The sequence below is a fragment of the Ictalurus punctatus genome, chromosome 2 (genome assembly GCF_001660625.3).
Source record: "Ictalurus punctatus breed USDA103 chromosome 2, Coco_2.0, whole genome shotgun sequence".
Classification (NCBI taxonomy): domain Eukaryota; kingdom Metazoa; phylum Chordata; class Actinopteri; order Siluriformes; family Ictaluridae; genus Ictalurus; species Ictalurus punctatus.
This window is the reverse complement of record NC_030417.2, coordinates 4586079-4607807: the sequence shown is the minus strand read 5'-3', so window position 1 is coordinate 4607807 and position 21729 is coordinate 4586079. Positions and strand designations below refer to the sequence as shown.

At 38.3% G+C, this 21729-nt stretch overlaps 2 long non-coding RNA genes across 2 annotated transcripts; one reads left to right on the top strand and one right to left on the bottom strand.

The window, feature by feature from the left end:
• Nucleotides 1-6804: 6804 nt before the first annotated feature.
• Nucleotides 6805-8633, bottom strand: LOC128635203 (uncharacterized). Its single transcript, XR_008398120.1, has 4 exons — nucleotides 8538-8633; nucleotides 8383-8454; nucleotides 8109-8176; nucleotides 6805-7664 (listed from the first exon to the last, which is right to left on the bottom strand). It is a non-coding gene; the product is annotated as an uncharacterized LOC128635203 (long non-coding RNA).
• Nucleotides 8634-17971: 9338 nt separating this feature from the next.
• On the top strand, nucleotides 17972-20003 carry LOC128635213 (uncharacterized). The gene is made up of 2 exons (XR_008398136.1): nucleotides 17972-19750; nucleotides 19842-20003. It is a non-coding gene; the product is annotated as an uncharacterized LOC128635213 (long non-coding RNA).
• Nucleotides 20004-21729: the final 1726 nt, after the last annotated feature.

Here is a 21729-nt window from a genome sequence, read left to right as displayed (position 1 = left end):
CACTCTTTCCATGACTCAATTTACTTGTTATATGCAGTATTAATATTTATTCATATATTAACCCCATTTCCATAAAAGTTGGGATTTTTTCTGAAAGGCATTAAAAATCCGTGATTTGTCAAGTCTCTTGAAACTTTAATTAACTGACAAAAGTACAAAGAAAAGATAATCACTGTTTTCACTGAACGACTTAATTTTATTTTGTAAATATAAACAAATTTAGAATTTGATGCCTTCAACACACTCAAAAAAAGTTGGGACAAAGGCAAAATAAGACTGAAAAGTTTATAGAATATTCAAATAAAACCATTCTGGAGGATCAGGTTTGGGTCAAAAAAGGAGCATCCACCAAAAGCTCAGTCTTTGCTATCAAGGATGGGTCGTGGCTCACCATTATGTTCCAAGCTTCGTGCGAGAATTGTCAGTCAGTTCAAAAAGAACCGTGCTCAACACAAGATTGCAAAGTATTTAGATCTTTCACCATCTACAGTCCATAATATTGTGAAACGATTCAGAGAAAATGGGGAAATCTCATTGCTTAAAGGGGAAGGCCGAAACCACTGTTGAATGTGTATGATCTTCGAGCCCTCAGGCGGCTTTGCCTGAAAGATCATCATGCTACTGTGATAAATATAACCACATGGGTTCGGGAGTACTTCGGAAAACCGTTGTCACTTAACGCAGTCAGCTGCTGCATCCAGAAATGCAACCTGAAACTCTTTTACACAAGGAGGAAGCCATACATCAACACTATGCAGAAACGCCGCCGAGTTCTCTGGGCCTGAGCTCATCTCAGATGGACTGAAAGGCAGTGGAAAGGCGTGCTGTGGTCAGATGAGTCCATGTTTCAGCTTGTTTTCGGGAAAAACGGATGTCGAGTTCTCTGTGAGAAAGATGAAAAAGACCAACCAGACTGTAATAAGTGAAAGGTGCAATGTATGGGGTGCATCAGTGCCCATGGCATGGGTGACTTGCATATGTGTGAAGGTGCCATTGACGCTGAGGCATATATTGGGGTTTTAGAGAGACACATGCTGCCATCAAGGCAACGTCTTTTCCCAGGAAGTCCATGGTTGCTTTATCAGGACAATGCCAGGCCTCATTCTGCATGTGCTACAACAGCATGGCTTCGTAGACACGGAGTGCTTGACCGGCCTGCCAGCAGTCCAGATCTGTCTCCTATGGTGCATCATGAAGAGGAGAATCAGACAATGGCGACTAAGAACTGTTGAGTAGCTGAAGTCTTGTATCAAGCAAGAATCGGCTAAAATTCCACTTGCAAAACTGCAACAGTTAATATCCTCAGTTCCCAAACGATTAAAAAGTGTAATTAAAAGGAAGGGTGATGTAACACAGTGGTAAACATGCCTTTGTCCCAACTTTTTTTTTGAGTGTGTTGAAGGCATCAAATGCTAAATTTGTTTATATTTACAAAACACAATTAAGTTGGTCAGTGAAAACATTGATTATTTTTTCTTTGTACTTTTGTTAGATAATTAAAATTTCAAGAGAGTTGACAAATCACAGATTTTAGTTTTTATTGCATTTTAGAAAAAAATCCCAACTGTTCTGGAAATGGGGTTAGTATTTGCTCATGTGGTGGCTTTATCTTACTTCATAGTATCATCATTGTTATCTGTGTTAGGTGTCATTTTCTTATTGCCTGCATGTAGCCTTTTTTATCTATGAAATTTGACCTAAATAAACATAAGAATGCTGTTAGGAATTGTGAACTGATATCCCGGAACGAGCCCCCAGAAAACTGTTAGGATTTGTGAAGAGAGGGTTGCGATTTTAGGAAAAGAGAAAGAGAAAATCCACAAAAAGACCGCACCCTCGCCCCGCTACACACATCCCACAAAAAGCGCTTGGGAGAGTTTGCCAAATGATACACTGATACAGGAAATTCAAATGGCAAGAGCTCTCATTTATTCAAAGAAAGACAGCGTATATATATCATGCTCACACACAACAGAGACAATGGGGTAACTATTGATTGGCTAGGTGGAAGGGCATATTTGCATAAAACAGGAAGCATATCAATGTAAGACAGGAAGAACACCATATATGGTTTTCAGGAAGTCATAGGAATACAAGCAAATGTTATTCAGGGAGACAAAGGAATGCGTAAATGTTGAGGGGCTTTATCTGTCTGTACCTGGTTGGGAAGAGTTAACAGAGGAACAAAGAGGAAAAGGTGTTCACAGTAAAATTATTAAATGCATTACGAAGTGTTTTGATTTTGTACAGTTTTCTCCTCGCATTAATCTTGATCCTAATGGCTGTTTCTATACTTTATCAGCTCAAGTTAAATTTGTTAGATGACCCCTAGGAAGCCCGAGGGACCGAGTCAGAGGGCAGTCAAATGTGGTGTAAGATATGCAGTTCACATCCCCATCTAGCAGACAAAACTAGTTCCTTCTATGCAGGGACAGAGAATTTCAGTCATCCAGCGTTTAACAAGCATGAAAAGAATAAGGAGCATACAAGTGTAGTACAAGCTATTAATAATATTCAGACTAGTCAAGATGAAATATCCAGCCGCCCACTTGCTAGATGACAAAACAAGGTGAATGAAGAGCAATGGATGGCACTGTGCAACGTTTTTCTCCTGGCCTTCTATAAAGCTAAACACTCACGTCCTGTTTGTTTGTATGCTGAGGATATGGTATTATTGAATGGGCTAGGAGTGGCTAGGAGTGGTATATCATTCACATGAAGGGGGAACACGAATAATTCATAGCACTGACTCTCAGTACGGATTTGAGGGAAAAGTTGAAATCAGCTGAATTTTGGGATCTGCTTTTTGAGGATTGGAACAATTATTATTATTATTATTATTATTATTATTATTATTAATTTTATTATTATTTTGCGAGCAGGTTGTTATCAGTTGAGTTCATATACAGTCAGGAATTCACAATTTTATTTTATTAAATATTTATTTATTTAAATTAATGAAGATGAAACATTTTCAGACATCATGGCAAAAACATCATCCTTACAACAAAGAGTGTAAAGTCCACAAACCAGGCACCACAGCAATAGAATGGGGCAGGGATGATGTCATTCTGTATGCAAAATCATTAAAGTACAAAGAAAGAAGAAGACGACCGTTTTTCTTCCTCGAATAATAATAATAATAATAATAATAATAATAATAATAATAATAATAATAATAATAATACAATATGAAGTACAACATTTCAAAATGATAATATATTTATTCTAAAAAAAAAAACCCAAAATTTTAGATCTTTTCTCATGTGGTGGTTTTATCTTACCTCTTAGTATCAGCATTGTATTCTGTCTCAGGCATCATTTTCTTAATGCTTGCATGTAGCCTTTTCTTTAGATTAAATTTGACCTGAATAAACAAATGAATGCATTATAAATTACTCCAAGTGTTTTGAATGTGTACAGTTTCTCCTCGTATTAATGTTTCTATACTTTATCAGCTAAAGTTAAATTTATTAGATGACCACTAGGAAGCCTGAGGGACCGAGTCACCACACCAGTAGACGGTAGTGAACTATGGCTAAGCGGCTAAATAGCGACATCTTGTGCCATAAAGCTGCTATTACAGCTGGTCTACAGATAATTGCTCATTAGAGATCTAAATCTACATCCAGATTTCTGCAGAAAAAAGAAAGAAAAAAGGCCTTTATTGTCTCATTAAGGCATAATGTAAGGTGGAGTAAATGTAAATATCGCAATATAAGTAAGCGCCTTTTGAGCTTACTCCTGTGTGTCTTATTCCTGGCTTATTCAGACACAGTAATACTTAGGACTACACCTTACATGTGTATATATGCACATCACAAATAAACCAGGAAAAGGTCAGGGTGGTCCAAGGCCAAAATAACAACAAACAAAAACAACAACAACAAAAAAAAAACCCTGCTGTGTAAGGGAAACTAACTTACTTAAAAAGAAAACATAAACAAAAGACAATTCGCTTCCCTAAAATACCATTACAAAAATATTTAAAATAAATAAATAAATAAATAAAAAACAGTGACAAAACCCCACACCCAACGGAAATGGCAGTTGGACCCCTACTACCAGTGAATATAGACAGTACTTGACAGGGTGTTTCTAGAGTTTGATCACTACTGGGGCACAGGCCCCCAAAGAGTTTTACAGAAGTACTTCAAAATTTTCTAGGGGGTCCAGGGGCATGTCCTGTAAAGGGCTAAAATTGCCTATGTAAACTTTTTTAGGAATCAAAACTGAACACAACAGTTCAAATATAATGGTGGCATTAAAAAAGTAAAACTCTCACCGGGCTCCAGTTGGAATATTTTAAACTTAAGTGTTAAAGAGTTAATGCTTTGACAGTTTTACCATATCTGGGTAATTTGTTGATCGTGTGATTGTAGATTAAGGTCCAGGTTATAAAAGATTTATTTGAGGGGTAGTGAAATGAAATTCTGCAGTGAAATGTAGATCGTTCAAATGTAACCTTTGTCCCTGCTGTCTGCTTCCCCTCACCTGACTGATGATCCTCTGATGATCCGTATATCCATCTGGATAAATAAACATAAGCTAAGCAGTACTAAGTAGATCACTCATTGCAAACAGAACAGCTAAAACATTTTTAATCTATATTAACCCTTACAGCCAGCATTTTCATGAGTAAACTTACTGACTAGTCCTCTAAATGAACAAATCACTTCAAAAAGCTTTCACTGATGATGACTAAATCACATCGTTTGTGGCATTATTGATAAATTAGAAGAGATTTCTTTTAGCAGCTAACAAGCTAATGATATCGATCAAATCTGTGCAAAGTAAATTAGATCTGGAAAACAGGATGTCCTCATTCACTAAACATAAATTCACATACTACTCATTAACACAGCGATAAGCGTTAGCCTGGAAGATACCTCTCCTCAGCTACAATGTCGGATTATGAATTATTGTCTGAGTGCAAGTTGAGGTTTCCATGGGGAAAAGTGAAGGGAGGAGGAGCACAGTGAGGGGGCGGGGCTTATGATTGAAGAAGATGTGCAGGATATTTTCACTTCAACTGGAGTTACAATCAGCTGTCACTTTTCCCAGGGATTTCAGGACAGCGTAAGCGGTATTACATCATCTGGTAGGCGTGGCCTATTTTGAGAATCTGCATGGCTCGACGATCATGCACAGTTTGAAGAAAAGACATTTGCTGCAGATATCTTCAGATACCTGTCCTGATCACAGGGGTTTACATTCATACTGCTACATCTTCAGATACCTGTCCTGATCACAGGGGTTTCATGTTTTTGAAAAATACTATTGTTATGAAATGCTTGTTTCACTTAAATAAGCTCAAAGTCTTACTGATTTTGCATCAACTCTATCATGTGTCCTAACATGCAAGACTAAAAATCTGCAGTGAAACTTATTTTTAACCTCAGTATTGTTTCCACTGCTGTTGCCACAAACAAACTCATAATTATCCACGTTTTCATACTCAACTTTATTTGCACAGAAAGAGCAAAGTTGACAGTTTGAAGAACCAATTAATTGAGCATTTACAGGATTAAAAACAAATGGAAAAAAACGGGGTTTTTTTTTTGTAAAGGGGCGTCTTCGCCACGCCCCCAGAAACGCCCATTTTATGTCACTGTACTGAAACCCCTGGAATTTAGTGAATTTCATTATGACCAGCCTTCATGTTTTAAATAATTCAAATGATGTAAATGAAAACATTCAGTGACTAGGAAAGCCTACTATCTACTGTAATCTCCCTCATCAGATAATGATTTATCAGGGAAATGTATCAGGACACTTTCTGTGGGAAGTGTTTAGGGGTGGAGCACACCAGGGCAGCCCTCGAGGGGTCTGACTCTGCGTGTTGTGAACGCCTTACAATTAGGCAGCTCCGCTCGTGACTCGCTCTCTCCTCGGCTGAAGGGAGTTGGGTTTCAGAGCCTCGAGGGTCTGGGTCGGCCGCTGCCGAGACAGCCAGTCTGCTCAGGTCCTGGGGATCTCGTATGGATGTGGAAGAAGAGCCGGAGACGAGCGCTGCTCTCTCTCTTGCTCTGTCTTCCGGGTCCAGCTCTGTTGGGGTGCCATTGCACCAAAGACAGAGAGCAGCTCTCAAGCATGTAAAGAGTTGCTTGAGGTGATTAGTAGGGCAGGTGAAAAACTAAATCTAGACTGGCCTGGGGAAGAGGAAGTGGCTTGTAGTAGGCTGGATGAGTGTTTCCTCCCCAGTGAAAATAAATATCCCTCACACTGCAGAAAACTCCCTTTTGTCCCAGAAGTACATGAAATATCACGCTTCTGGTGAAAACCATATGCTAACCGTGTTTATAACCCTGTAAACATGGGGATTGAACAGCACGGTTATTTAGCTATGCCGAAGGTGGGTCACGGTGGATCTGGAGCCTGTCCTGGGAACACTGGGGTCAAGGAGGGAATACACCCTGGAATACACGCTCATTCACACTTAGGTGCAATTTAGTGTAGTCAATCCACTGGTAAGTTTTTGGGAGTTGGAAGGAAACCGGAGAACCCAGAGAAAACCCACATGGACATGGGGAGAACATGTGAAACTCCACACAGACAGTAACCTGAGCTCAGGATTGAACTGGGGACCCTGGAGCTGTGAGGGAGTAATGCTACCTGCTGTACCACTGTGCTGCCCATCGAGCCAAACATGTCCCCTTATGTATAGAAAAAACAAAGTCAGTAGGTCTACAGCTAAATTAGGAAATAAACTGTGATTGACTGATTGATAATTTATTCATTTATTAAGTTTTTTACTATTTGATTTTGAATACATTTTAAAAATATACTGTTTTGTTTATTTTATAAACTGTACACAACAGTTTGGAAACATGTGCAGTAGATACACAGAGATTTGCTGGAAGTTGAATTTGTGTGAAAAAAGAATTCATGAATATTGAATGATGAACTTATTCAATGTCTTTTGTCTCCAAGCAATAAAAACTGAGCCATAGTTCAGTCCACTCAGACCGCTGCTGTGCTAACTGTGTGAACTTTGAAAAAAATTACCTCAATATTGTTTAAAAAAACAAAATAAACAAAAAAAACCTGTAACAATCTATAAGGACTATTATGAAAATTTTACAAAAGCTAGATTAGAAACACATTCAGTCCGATTCAACAATCCTCCTTCTTTTATTTTTACCCAGTCATTAAAAGTCACAAATAAGAACATCTATAGCAGTCTTCTTACACAAAACAGCATGATGTCAACAGCCTTCTAGAGCTTTCATTTCTTAACCTGATATAAGTATGGTACACATAAGATATAAAATGACACGTACACTCAAAATATAATTAGCGAGATTATCCATCAGCAATTAATGATAAACAATGAATGCGGAACAATACACTTAGCTAACATAAGTAAATGGAACACACATGTTTATGCCTGAATCTGATATTTAATTGTAATATGTATAAAAATCTGAAAAAGTCAATATTGTGAATCCCGTGCTGGCCATAGAGCGTATTTAATATATGTTTTCAGCATTATTCTATAATATCTGAGCATGTGTCTATATTTACTCTGGATTAGTTTGTTATAATGCTGCCATATTCAGTTTTCTGTCCAGTGATGATCTGCTGCTCCGGCTGTGTTCATGTGGGTCAGTAGAGTAGTAAGTGTAAATAACAGTAGTAAATACAGTGACATCAGACCCAATCTGAGAAAAGTCAGAACATGAAAATTATACATATATCACACATATCAATTCTATGGCTTTTACTGCTGAAAAAAACTTTTTGACGACACAAATCTCCAAATCTGACTTCTTTCTTTACACCATGTGTTGTTCTGATAGAAGCAGCAGAAGATATTTTCCTATAACTCACTGTTCAGTGAAAGCATGTGTGTTTCATGTGTGTTACCTGCAGTGTATCACAAATACATCTAAATCTCTAAAGGTAGAAACAAATCTGCTATAACTGTTACTGTAGAAGCCATGCAGAATTAAATGGAGATTAAATTAAGAATACAGTAGGACTCTGATGGACGATGAGAATTTGATGAAATTTTATAGTTCCTTTTCAGTCATTTATCTTCTGACTCAAAGACTTAAAGATAATAATAAAAATGCAGCTGAGCTCAGGCCTGCATGTACACTAACCTGATCCTTCTGCTTTCTCTTACAGTCCGGACGTCCTTCAGTAATCACGTTCTCTCCACATCTTCCTCCTAAAGAGAAAAGACCTCAGAAATCACACCTCTAGTGGAAACTACACAATTTCATTTTCCTTATCCAGAGACACTTACAGAAGTGCTGCTGCTTCTACAGCTTTCAGTTCATCAATCTCAGAATCTGTTTTGTGTGTGTGTGTGTGTGTGTGTGTGTGTGTGTGTGTGTGTAAGTGTGTATATTTGTGCGTGTGTGTGTGTTGTACCTTTGCGTCTCCAACAAATATATGCCACTACACCGGATATCACCAGCAGTAAAACTCCCAGAATGCCAAAAACTGTGTAATAAAACACAACAAAAATGTTAATAAATGTAATAATACTGATGTGTTTTTTCATTGCTGATGAAAAGTTTTGGCACCCAGAGGGAGGCTGCTGGTTGTTTGCTGTTTATCTTGTTCCAGTGTTGTTGAGGATGATGCAGGTGAAGAGTTTGTTGTTGTGCTCTGAGGCGGTTCTGATGGAGGTGTTGTATCTGTTTTCCTCGAGTGTGTTGAAGTTTCTCTTCTTCCTACTGAAAAGACAAAACTTATTAAAACTAATGACTGTTTTTATCACTGTTAGTAATATGGCACATGACACTGGAGTAAAGCATGCTCACAGTCATTAATGAAAACATGTACCTTTAACAGATAATCTGACATCTCTGCTATCGTCCTGTACAGAACATCTGTAGCGTCCCTGGTCCTCTTCAGTCAGGTCTGATATGAGTAGAGAGAGGTTTCCTGGAGCGTTGTTACTGACCAGTTTGACTCTGTTTCTGTGACGTCCAGTCTGTTCAGGGTAAATTTCCTGAAAGTGTCTGATTCCAGTTGCTGGTATTGAAAACTGCCATTTTACAGACTTTGGTTTGTCCTGTAGGTCAGTGCAGACGCAGGGCAGAACTACAGACTCTCCTGTGAACCCAGTTACACCCTCTACCACCGTCTTATTCACCAGCTCACAGCCTGTAAACATAATATTTACAGTTAATAATAGAAGTACTACAATTATTAATATTCCCTGCTTGTAAATCACAACATTTTCTGCTGCAAACAGAAGAGATTTTTAAAGGATGAGCCAATCACCTGTTTAAATTCTCTACATGAATCCAATATCAGGACTCTGATACTGGGGCTTAGGCTTAATCAATCAAATTAAATCAAAATAATTCAAATATTTCTGAGAATATCAGGCCATTGCCATTTCAATGGAAACAGCAGCCATGGATGCATCGGGGCTACAAAAGAAGACTGTAGAAAATGAAATGCACAAAATGTCCCTAAATGGTGCAAAAAGGCAGAAATTCTATAGATGTGGTAAATCCTCTCATGATGCAAATGATTGTTGGTTCAAGGAAAAAGTCTGTAGAAGGCGTCACAGACAAGGCCACGTAGAAAGAGTGTGTGAAACAGACAAAAAGCACAGCCAACAAGGAAAACCTTTCAAATACAAAGGTTTCAAATACAAAACTAAACAAGTGCACAAAGTGTCTGAATGTGAAAACAAATCAGAGAACACAGGCTCTGACGAAGATGATCTGTCATGCCTAGAACTGCATAGCATGACTGAAATAGACAGGAAAATAATATGGATAACAACAAATGTGTCTGGTGTAAAACTGAAAATGGAGCTGGATACAGGCTCAGCTTTGTGTGTGATTTCTGAAGCTGTCTACAACAGACTGTTTTTAAAGCTACCGTTAGAAAAGACCTCAGTCATGTTAAAGACGTACACAGGCGAAAAGGTGTCTCCTAAAGGCAAACTGAAGGTAGATTCAGATTTATGTGTTGAAAAGTGGAGGGCCCACTCTTTTTGGACGGGAGTGGTTGAGAAAAATCCACCTTGACTGGCATACCATCAAAAATCTGAACACATCATCAACAGGCCTTAACAGCACAAACTGTAGCTCTGACCAAAGATTGTCACAGCTCCTGAATGCTAATGCAAAAGTGTTTGGAAAGGGCATTGGTAAACCTAAAGGCATGAAAGCGAAAATTTAATCAAATGAAACAGCGACGGCGAGATTTCATAAAGCACGTCCAGTGCCCTATGCACTACGTCCTAAAGTAGATGCTGAACTTCAAAGCTTGGAGGCATCTGCCATTCTCTCCAAGGTTGACTGGAGTGATTGGGCTACACCCATCGTGCCGATAATCAAGAAAGGTGGAGGTGTTCGCATATGCGGGGACTTCAAAGTGAGTATTAACCCTGTACTGCACACTGTGCAGTACCCCCTACCACGAACTGAAGATATTTTCTCATCTCTGGCAGGAGGGGAGAAGTTTTCAAAGGTTGACTTATCACAGGCATATCTCCAAATGGACGTTGAGGAGTCAAGCAGGAAGTTTCTAACCATCAACACTCAGAAGGGACTGTACCAGTACAATCGTCTTGTGTTTGGTGTGGCATCGGCTCCAGCCATTTGGCAAAGAGCAATGGATCAGGTTCTTCAAGATATACCGGGAACACAGTGGTATCTTGATGACATAATTGTGACAGGCAAGAATGATGAAGAACATCTCCAAAACCACAGCAAAGTACTTACCAGGCTAAACGTGTATGGTCTACGGGCAAAGAGAGAGAAGTGTGAGTTTTTCAAGAGTGAAATCTCATATTGTGGACATGTCATTGACAAACATGGCTTACACAAATCACAGGAGAAAGTTGAAACTGTGCTGCAGGCACCTAGACCGGAAAACGTGTCACAATTTAGATCATATTTGGGCCTTGTAAACTATTATCACAAATTTCTCCCAAATCTTGCTACAGTAATGCAACCACTTAATGCACTGTTACAGACAGACTGGCATGTGAGGCGTCTCCACATGGCATTGGTGCCGTTTGTCACACACTATGATCTGAGCGTCTGATTGCGTTCGCTTCAAGATCTCTGACGAGTGCAGAACGCAATTATGCACAGATCGATCGAGAGGCCCTTAGTCTAGTATGGGGCATAAAGAAGTTCCATCACAACCTTTATGGCCAAAAGTTCATGTTAGTGACAGACCACCAGCCCCTTGTGTCCATCTTCAACCCCAGGAAGGAAATTCTGGTGTTGTCAGCCACATGGTTGGCCAGCTCATGGAAATGTTATGATCCCAGAGTTTTCAGTGAGATGTGAACAACTGTCTGTACGCCAAGGAACTCTGATGTGTGGTTCTCGTGTTACAGTTCCCGCTAAGCTTCGTACTAGAACGTTAGAGAACCTACATGAGGGTCACCTGGGTACAGTCAAGATGAAAAGCCTCGCTTGTAGCTACGTGTGGTGGCAGGGAATAGATAGACGGATCAAGGATCTCACAAAAAATTATATTAGACTAAAACAGAAAATATAGAAAATAAAAAGAAAACCCTCTTTTACAATAGTTGAAAAAACTTGGTGTCGAGAGGACCCGAGCGAAGTGAGCCTGCAGAGATAGATAAGAAAATCCGTGCATATGTAAAATATACATGCGCACACACACTCTCACACACACAGAAAAAGAGTTTTGAAAACTTCACGTAGTTTAATGTGCATGCAACAATAAACCAGACGACGCCGCTGCTGTTCATGAACAGACAACTGAGATCTCGCTTTGACCATCTAAATCCTAACTTATGGTGAGAAGTGCAGAATAAACAGTTCAGCAAGTTGACAAGTAAAGCAGCAAGGAGTTTTGATGTTGGACAGCAAGTTTTAGCGTGTGATTATCGAGAGAACAAGTGGACACCTGGGCGGATAGACACAAGAGCTGGACCACTGGTGTACGAAGTGGAAATTGGAGAGCATACGTGGAGACGATCAAATACTGGATGCTCAGCCAAAGAACAACCCTGAACAGTCTGCATTCAATGAAACAGACAGAGTGTGTCCAGCAGACTTATCACTTGATTCTGATCGTGACACTAACAAATGTACGACACCTAACAGTCATGTTACTCCCCAGACACCGAGGCGCTACCCTGAAAGGAACAGGGCACCACCCAAAAGACTGGATACAACAATCAGCAGGACAAAGTGTGTTGGGACTCAGCACTGATGGTCCTCGCACTATGATGGAACAACGCAGTGGACTGCTGAAGCAGGTCAGAGACTCGGCCCCACTGCTCACTCACATACATTGCTGCGTTCACAGAGAGGCATTAGCTGCTAAGAGAATGACCACGGATTTAAAGACGCTGATGACAGCAGTTGCTATGGCAACGCACCTACAGGCTTTGAAGTCAAGACAGGACTACTTCCCTGGCATGAGAGAACAGCAGAGCTGGATACAGAATAACTTTGCCAACCACATTAATGGATATAATGCTAATGAAACCCTTCCAAGTGTTAATAAATGATGTAATCATTAATCAATAATGATATAATCAGTCTATATTTATGAACACTACAGTGTTACCAAAATAAATCATAGATTAGACTCAAATCCAATCTGATAGCATTCCAAAATTCAGGTCAGTCTGATACCCATAATCTGTATTTATTGCTATTTATAACTTGATTTTGACAAAATGACTTCTAGAGTAAAATCCTACACCCTGGTAAATGGAGTAAACTTTTTTGTTACATATTTAACTATAATTCATTTGAACACTGATCAAGTCTGTTTTCACTGAATATCAACTTTTATTGTGTATTTAAATATTTTACCTTTAACCTTAAGCCTGATGTCTCTGTGTTCCTTCTCAGTGCTGCACCTGTAGATTCCCTCATCCTCTGCTCTCAGGTCAGATATGAACAGAGACAGATTAGCAGGAGAAATGTCATTAAACAGCTGAAGTCTGCCACGGTAGTGTTCATCATTTAACATTTCTGTCAGACCTCCTGTTTTGAAGCTCTCCCAGGTGAATTTCTGAGGTTTGGTGTGCAGGTCAGAGCAGGAGCAGGGGAACAGCACTGAACCACCTGTGTGTCCTGTGATTTCTGTCGGATTATCAGCAGAGAGAGAACAGCCTACAGAAACAAACATACAAAAACTCACAATCTACTGAATACAATGTGAAGTACAACATTTCAAAATTAAATTTTAAGAAAAATACTTCAGTACATTTCATTCCAAAATCTTGAACCTACTACACGGCAAAATGCAGATCAGGAAAGTGAACTGAATTAGTAGTGTAAAGTGGGCGGGGTTAACAGACTGAGGTAAATTCGTTGCCGTTAGCTTGGCCGGCTAAGGCATGATGGAGATCACAAAAAAGGTTTCAAACGCTGTGACAACTGTTTTCTTGTTTAAACCTTCAACAAGTTAATAATTTATTCAGGTATTGTTAAACAAGTCCTGTTTAACCAAGGTTTAATATTTAAAAATAGCCGACGCAAATATTTATACACATTTCTCAATACTATATTCACTTCTTTAAAACTTTTTTTCTGTTGAAAATGTGAACACAGTACTGACAAATGCATTTAGCTAGTGTTTAAAAATAACAGTAAATAAGGCGTAATGCAGGAAGTGAAGATGGTCACTGACAGAGAGACAGCAGAAAAAGGTGTGAAATTCACACGCATCTATTTACAGCTAAGACCAGAATGAAGACGTGACAGTTACAAGTTACAGGAAAAGAACTTTTCTATTACACTTTATATGAGTTATTATAGATACATTCACTAAGACAGAGATTGTGAGAGATGTAATTCAGTAAATGTGTAAAAACATACACTGTAAGTATTATAGGGGTGTAAAATAATCTCACTGTAGATCTGTTGGTTCTATTAATATTATAACAAGTAAGTAAAGTTGTTCTTAATTAAAACTCTAAATGATTAATATTTGATCATTTTACTAATATTCTCTCTCTTTTCTGTAATAGAAACACACTCACACACATTCACACACACACACACACACACACACACACACACACACACACACACACACACACACACACACACACTGTCACACTACCGGAGTGTCTCTCTTTTATATACTTTGGTTTTCAGGAAATAACTGCTGTGTCATTTCTCATTTTTGAAAATCTCTTTCATCACTCTTTCCTTTCATGTGGTGGTTTTATCATATTCATAGTATCATTGTTATCTGTCTTAGGTGCCTCTTTCTCAGTTGCTCAAGTGAAGTTTGTTAGATGACCCCTAGGAAGCCTGAGGGACCGAGTCAACACAACAGAAGACTTCAGGAGACAAACTTGTTCTGAGGTATTACAACGTGACGAAACTTCCTTTTCAATTCAATACAAATGACACATGACACTTTTTATAAACTGAAAAAAATACTATAACCACTTAGAGTAGTAATAATAATAATAATAATAATAATAATCATCATCATCATCATCATCATCTAAACTAGATCATGTGACCTTAGTGAGTATATTAAAAATGGGAAAAGTATGTGAACCTCTAGGATTAGCAGTGTAATCTGAAGGTGAAATTAGAGTCAGGTGTTTTCAATCAATGGGATGACAATCTGGTGTGAGTGAGCATTCAGTTTTATTTAAAGAACAGGGATCTGTCACAGTCTGATCTTCACAACACATGTTTGTGGAAGTGTATCATGGCATGAACAAAGGAGATTGCTGCGCCTTTGCAGTTTGCTAAAGATCACGTGGACAAGCTAGAAGGGTATTGGAAAAATGTTTTGTGGATAGATGAGACCAAAATCGAATTTTTGGTTTAGATGAGAAGCGTTATGTTTGGAGAAAGGAAAACACTGCATTCCAGCATAAGAACCTTATCCCATCTGTGAAACATGGTGGTGGTAGTATTATGGTTTCGGACTGTTTTGCTGCATCTGGTCCAGGACGACTTGACATCATTGCTGGAACAATGAATTCTGAATTATACCATCGAATTCTAAAGGAAAATGTCAGGACATCTCCATGAACTGAATCTCCTGAATCTCAAGAGAAGGTGGGTCATGCAGCAAGACAATGACCCTAAACGCAAGTCCTTCTACCAAAGAACGGTTAAAGAAGAATAAAGTTAATATTTTGGAATGGCCAAGTCAAAGTCCTGACCTTAATCCAATAGAAATGTTGTGGAAGAACCTGAAGCAAGCAGTTCATGTGAGGAAACCCACCAACATCCCAGAGTTGAAGCTGTTCTGTACTGAGGAACGGGCTAAAATTCCTCCAAGCCGATGTGCAGGACTGATCAACAGTTACTGCAAACGTTTATCTGCAGTTATTGCTGCACAAGGGGGTCACACCACATACTGAAAACAAAGGTTCACATACTTTTGCCTCTCACAGATATGTAATATTGGATCATTTTCATCAATAAATAAATGACCAAGTATAACATTTTTATCTCATTTGTTAAATTGGTTCTCTTTATCTATATTAGGACTTGTGTGAAAATGTGATGATGTTTTAAGTCATATTTATGTAGAAATATAGAAAATTCTAAAGGGTTCACAAACTTTAAAGCACCTCTGTGTGTGTGTGTGTGTGTGTGTGTGTGTGTGTGTGTGTGTGTTCTTGCTTGCTGTAATCATTAGACTAAAATTAGCCCTAGTTATGCCCCTGGTCTCAGCATGTCAGAGTAACCACATGATTGTGGCCAGGGCAGCATGGGGGCTGATGGGAGAATGGCTACTTCCTCTTCCTCACAGCATCAGTTAACCGACGCTGTGCCATGCACAGAGAATACTGAGTAATACTCCACACTCAACTCCACACTTTTGCATAGATGGTAATGAATCAAAAACAGAACAGCTGTGTAACGCTAAACTGGAAATTAGCTGTTATTGTTTTTTTTTAATTAGTTTATTTAGTTTTACAACAATTTATTTATAAGTAATGAGAGTGACACAGTTCAGTCCACATAGACTGCTGTTGTAAGTTTTGAAAATGTGAACACAGTATTGATAAAGGCATGCAACTAATTTGAAAAAAAAAAACATCTCTCTCTCGCTCGTTTTATATATATACATACATACATACATACATACGGCATGATGCAGGAAGTGAAGATGGTCACTGACAGAGGGACAGCAGAAAAAGGTGTGAAAGTCACACGCATCTATTTACAGCTAAGACCAGGATGAAGAAGTGACGTACAGGTTACAGGAAAATAACTTTTCTATTGCACTTTATATGAGTTATTATAGATATATTCACTAAGACAGAGATTGTGAGATGTAATTCAGTAAATGTGTAAAAACATACACTGTAAGTATTATAGGACTGTAAAATAATCTCACTGTAGATTCCTCCTTATTCATTCACCCACCTCTCTTCATCAGTACATTTTAGACAGAAGTTAATCAGGAAGAAAAAATCCACATGATCAAAGCTGAACAGGTCTAAATAAGGAGATTATAACACAAGACATGACGTGTATGTTTACCTTGTGTATAAAGATTATTGCTGTCTTTGGACAATTTGGTTGTTCAGGAACAGGGCTGAACTACGGCCTACTGTAAACCCAGTCTGGACAGAAACCACATGAACTAAACACAAAGCAGCTGAACTAAGAAATGGCTAATATTCTCTCTCCTTTCTGTAACAGAAAATAGAAAATAACTTCACTCACCTGCAGCGACGTGAAACACAACAGACAAAAGATACAAGCACTTCATCATTACTGATTCTTCTGCACACACACCAGTCCCTCAAAGTGACAACACACACTCACTGTCACACTGCCTGAGTGTCTCTCTGTTATATAGTGTGATTATCAGGAAACCACAACCGCTGTCTCATTTTTTATTTTTGAAGAGTGATTTCATCACTCTTTCCATGACTCAATTTACTTTTTATATGCAGTATTAATATTTATTCTAAAAAAATAAAATAAAATTGAGATATTTTACCTCATGTGGTGGTTTTATTTTACTTCATAGTATCAGCATTGTTATCTTTCTTAGGCATCATTTTCTTAATGCTTGCTTGTAGCCTTTTCTTTAGATGAAATTTTACCTAAATAAACAAATGAATGCATTGTAAATTAATCTAAGTGTTTTGAATGTGTAAAGTTTCTCCTCGCATTAATGTTTCTATACTTTATGAGCTCAAGTAAAGATTGTTAGATGACCCCTAGGAAACCTGATGGACCGAGTCCCACACACCAGTGGACGGAAGTGAGCTATGGCTAAGCGGCTAAATAGCGACATCTTGTGCTATAAAGATGCTACTACAGCGGGTCTACAGATAATTAGGTTCATTGGGGTCGTTAGGTTTGTTCACAAGATTTAAAAAAAAACACAAAAAAAACGAAAATTAGAAAGGGGACAAAACAAGAATCTAGCATGCAAAATACATCAGATAATAACTACTCAGAAACAAATTCTAATAAGGAGGGAAAACACAGAACTTACATATGAGAACCAATCAGGGGAAAGACAAGTGCGTACAGAAAATCAAAGGAACCAAGGAAGAAATTCATACTATGAGAAAGGATTCTTGGAAAATTTATTTGTTTTTCACATTTCAGCTCAGAATCAAAAATCACACCAGGGTTCCTCACCTAACATTCCTAACATTGGTGAATAAAGGGCCCAGATGTAGAGAAAGCTGTTTGGCTAACTTTGATGGACCAAAAAACACCATTTCAGATTTTGACTCATTAAGCGGCAACACACTGGATGCTATCCACACCTTTATTTCATCCAAATAATCAAGCAGAGATGCAAGTTTGTGTCACGAATCAAGGATGGGTTCGGAAGCAATCGCAGATAAGAATGTTTATTAAACAAATACACAACAAAACAAAGACACTAAGACAACTAGGCAAACCACTATGGCATGAAACAAAATGCAGCGACATGGAACACGGAAGTCTAAGACAACGAAAGACAGAGAAACAGTGCAGACAGTGGCTATATATACAAGAATGCTCATTAACAGAAACGTGAATCAGGTGCAGGTGGTCAAGTACATGTAGTGCAGTGGCTGATGGGAACTGGAGTCCAGAATTTCCTGATACATGACAGTTTGGAGTTATCATTACATTTCAGAGGCAGATACAACTGGGTATGGTCTACATAACAATGATATGCTACACTGAGAGTTTAATCCCAAAGGGAGCATATATAGAGAAAACATCACAGGGCCAAGACAAGAACCTCGAGGAACCCCAGATGAGATAGGCTGAGAGCAGGAAATAGAGCTCACTAATTCCACAGCAAAGGTTCTCCTATATAAATAGGATGAGAACCACTTTTCACCGTACTTTCCACCGTACTTTTCAGCAGGAATGGACAGAGGAATTCGCCTTTGTGGAGAGAGCAGGTTCTGCAGTGTGTCTAATATGCAATGATAAAATTGCATCGATGAAACGGTCAAATATAAAGCGGCACTTCGACACACGCCATACTACATAGCGGGCTTCACATCTAATCAAGCCAGACACTTCACCCAGAAAACACGGAGGCTACAGCCAAATAGCTGCAGTCCAGCTCCCGGTCACCATCGAACATATAGTGAATGACAACCTGATGGTGACACTCACTTACAGAGATAGGAGCTACACCCGGGTTTTGCTCAATTGCAACAAACAGTGAGAGTGTTTCATTACTATTATTTTGCTTTAAACGCACTAAGGCCATAAGCTAAGCTAATTGGCGCTTGTGCTTTTGCCGCAGTTAGACGGCTGAGCACACACTGCTTCTCCTTCATCTCGTAAGATATTATGCATATCTACACTGGTGAATTTTATATCCTCTCTCTCCAAAATGTTTTATTTTAGCAGCAAGAAAACTTGTTTGTTGTCAAAAGTGGAATGTTAGTTGTACCACCCATGTTACTATGGCAACCAGTAATAAGGACGCCTAACTGCGACTTCATAGTACAGTGACTGGTGAGTTGCAGTGATAAAATTGATGTATGTGTGAAGGCAGCATTATGCAGCGCAGTGGCCGGCACATATTAGAAGATCTTTACAGAGGAAGCTGACAGTCGCATCATTGACATCATGTTTCGAGTTTCGTGCTCGGCCACGGTTAGCGATCACACTAGATGTGTACCGTGTGTGAGTCCAACTCTTCAAGCGGGCCTGGGCATGGTATGGAGCGATCACCACCAAACTGGACTTTGGGGGTCAAACGTGCTCAGGCGTGGTACTGATCGTCTAGTGTGAGTACACCCTTAATCGAGTAATGGGGTCTCCCAAAACGTGTATATTTATGTTCAATTAACTTAGTGCTCATGTCAACTGTACTTCAATTGTAAGGTTCACTTAAATTTTTACTTAAATTACAGTGCATTACCAGATACATCACTGAATTTATTTTTATATAAACATATGTTACATTACGATTGTATAGAAGCTACTACAGTATATGTAACAGGAATTATTCAGAAACACTGGAATATACTCCAGTAAATCAAAAATACACAAATTTCAGAGAGAATATTCAAAATCGCATCATGAAACCATGGTCATTCCAAGAATGTGACAAAAAGTATATATATTCACTACACATACTGTATATAGACACACGTATGCATGTAAGATATCGATCAAGCAGACTGAAAAACGTGTGCACAAAAAGATTAACATTAACATTTACATTTACGGCATTTGGCAGATGCTCTTATCCAGAGTGTGTTACAGAAGTGCTCCGAAGTCTCTCTCAGAAAACACATCCTCATGCTAGTTCACTAGGACAGGGACTAAGAGTACCATCAGTCTAAACACAGTGTTGAGAGGTTAGTTCAGGATGAAGTACTGACTAATTTAAGTCCTTGGTGAACAGGAAGGTCTTTACACACCCATTCACACTTTGTTTTTTACATGAAGACAGGAGACTTCAAATTTCACCACAAAAGTCCCAAACAAGATCATGTATAGCAGTCTTCTTACACAAAAGAGGATGATGTGTCTGCCATGTCAACACAGAATTTGGCATCTGACTCCATTTCCCAGCATGCACCTCCGACAACAAATATGGCTACCATCGACTACAAATATGGCTACCATGGACTCCAACTCCCAGTTCACACGCTCAAGCTCACCCCAGCTTCCGACAACTTTTCCAAACTTGATTTAAAAACATTTTCCATAATACAGATTTACTCTATGGGTGAATCTTCATCCCCATATTTTTTTTTTTGAATTGTGCACAAAAAACCTGAACCAGTTTATCTGCAAAGTTTTTCCTGTTCGGCGTGATGACGTTTAATGTCCCCAACAACGTCTGTAGTCCCATTTAGCAACCGCCTTTTTCAAATACACATAAAAGCTTTAAAAAAAATCACGAGTAGGGTATTACTGGCGTATTTTATGTGGTAGAATATTCTGAGCTTGTGTTCACCACAGACCTTATTTCAGGCTTTTAACAAAAATCCCATTCAAAAAAACTGACTTCGGGACGATGGAACCGGAAGTACTAAAATGCTAACTCGTTTCCGGGTTTCGGCATTACAAAATGACGTCATCCCTGCATCACTCCATACAGTCAGGAATTACCAATTTCAATAAATTTTATTATGTTTATTTATTTATTATTTTAATTAATGAAGATGAAACATTTTCACACAACATTGCAAAACATCCTCACAACAAAGAGTGTAAAGTCCATGAACCAGGCACCATAGCACCAAGAAAGAAGAGAAAGAAGACCTTTTTCCTTCCCTTAACCATAGGGGTCTTCTAAATATTATTATTATTATTATTATTATTATTATTATTATTATTAATAATAATAATAATAATTATTATTATTATTATTATTATTATTATTATTATTATTATTATTATTATTATTATTATTGTTATTATTATTACTCATGAAACAAGGATCTAACATTTTTTTCTTTTTCATTATTTTGAGTGATTCTAAGTAAATAAATAATTCTTTTTTGAAAGATGTAAACCAGGACTTCATATATTTAAACTTGTGTACAAAAACTTTCCCCAAAGCAATAAATTGTTAAAAAGAAGTTCGACTTTTTTTGTCTTCCATTAAAATACCAAATACAGTATGATTTTGTCTTATTTATTTGATGTGTTTTGTGTCTAGGCGTTTAGATACGGTATGTCCTCCCGAAATGTTTTAACAAAACTACACCCAGAGAATAGATGGTCAGATGTTTCTATATGCTCGTCACAAAAGATGCAGCTGTTACTGTCGAAATTAAACATCTTTCTTAACTAAGATACACATTATTTAAGACTTTAAAATGATTTTTTAAAAACATTTGCAGGAACAGGAAAGCCAGTGTACTCTGTCTGACACTTCCTACATTCAATTTCAAGAAATAAATCCAAAATTAAGTTTCTTTTACCTGATACAGGATGCAAAACTTCACCAAACATACTTCTTTAATGACCTGTTTGAGACGATGTTTCCAGAATTTCACATCCATGTATGACAAGTGTAATGTTAAGGCAGTTGTAGAATTGAACATTTTTCACCATTATTAAAAGTACTAGTGGAATGGCTTTAACTATACTGGGCAGCATTGTTTAATACCTCCACTGATTTCAAAAGATGTGAGGATCCTTGTAATCAAGAAAATGCAACCATTTGTATTATAATATAAAGTTTCAATAATCTAGCGTAAACGCTGTAACCATAAACCGATGCTCTGTTGTATCAGGAGCTTCATGAAAGTCAAGAAACAGAACAAACCCATCGTCTACAAACTCACCACTATCATCAGGAAGATCTTGTACTAAACGGATA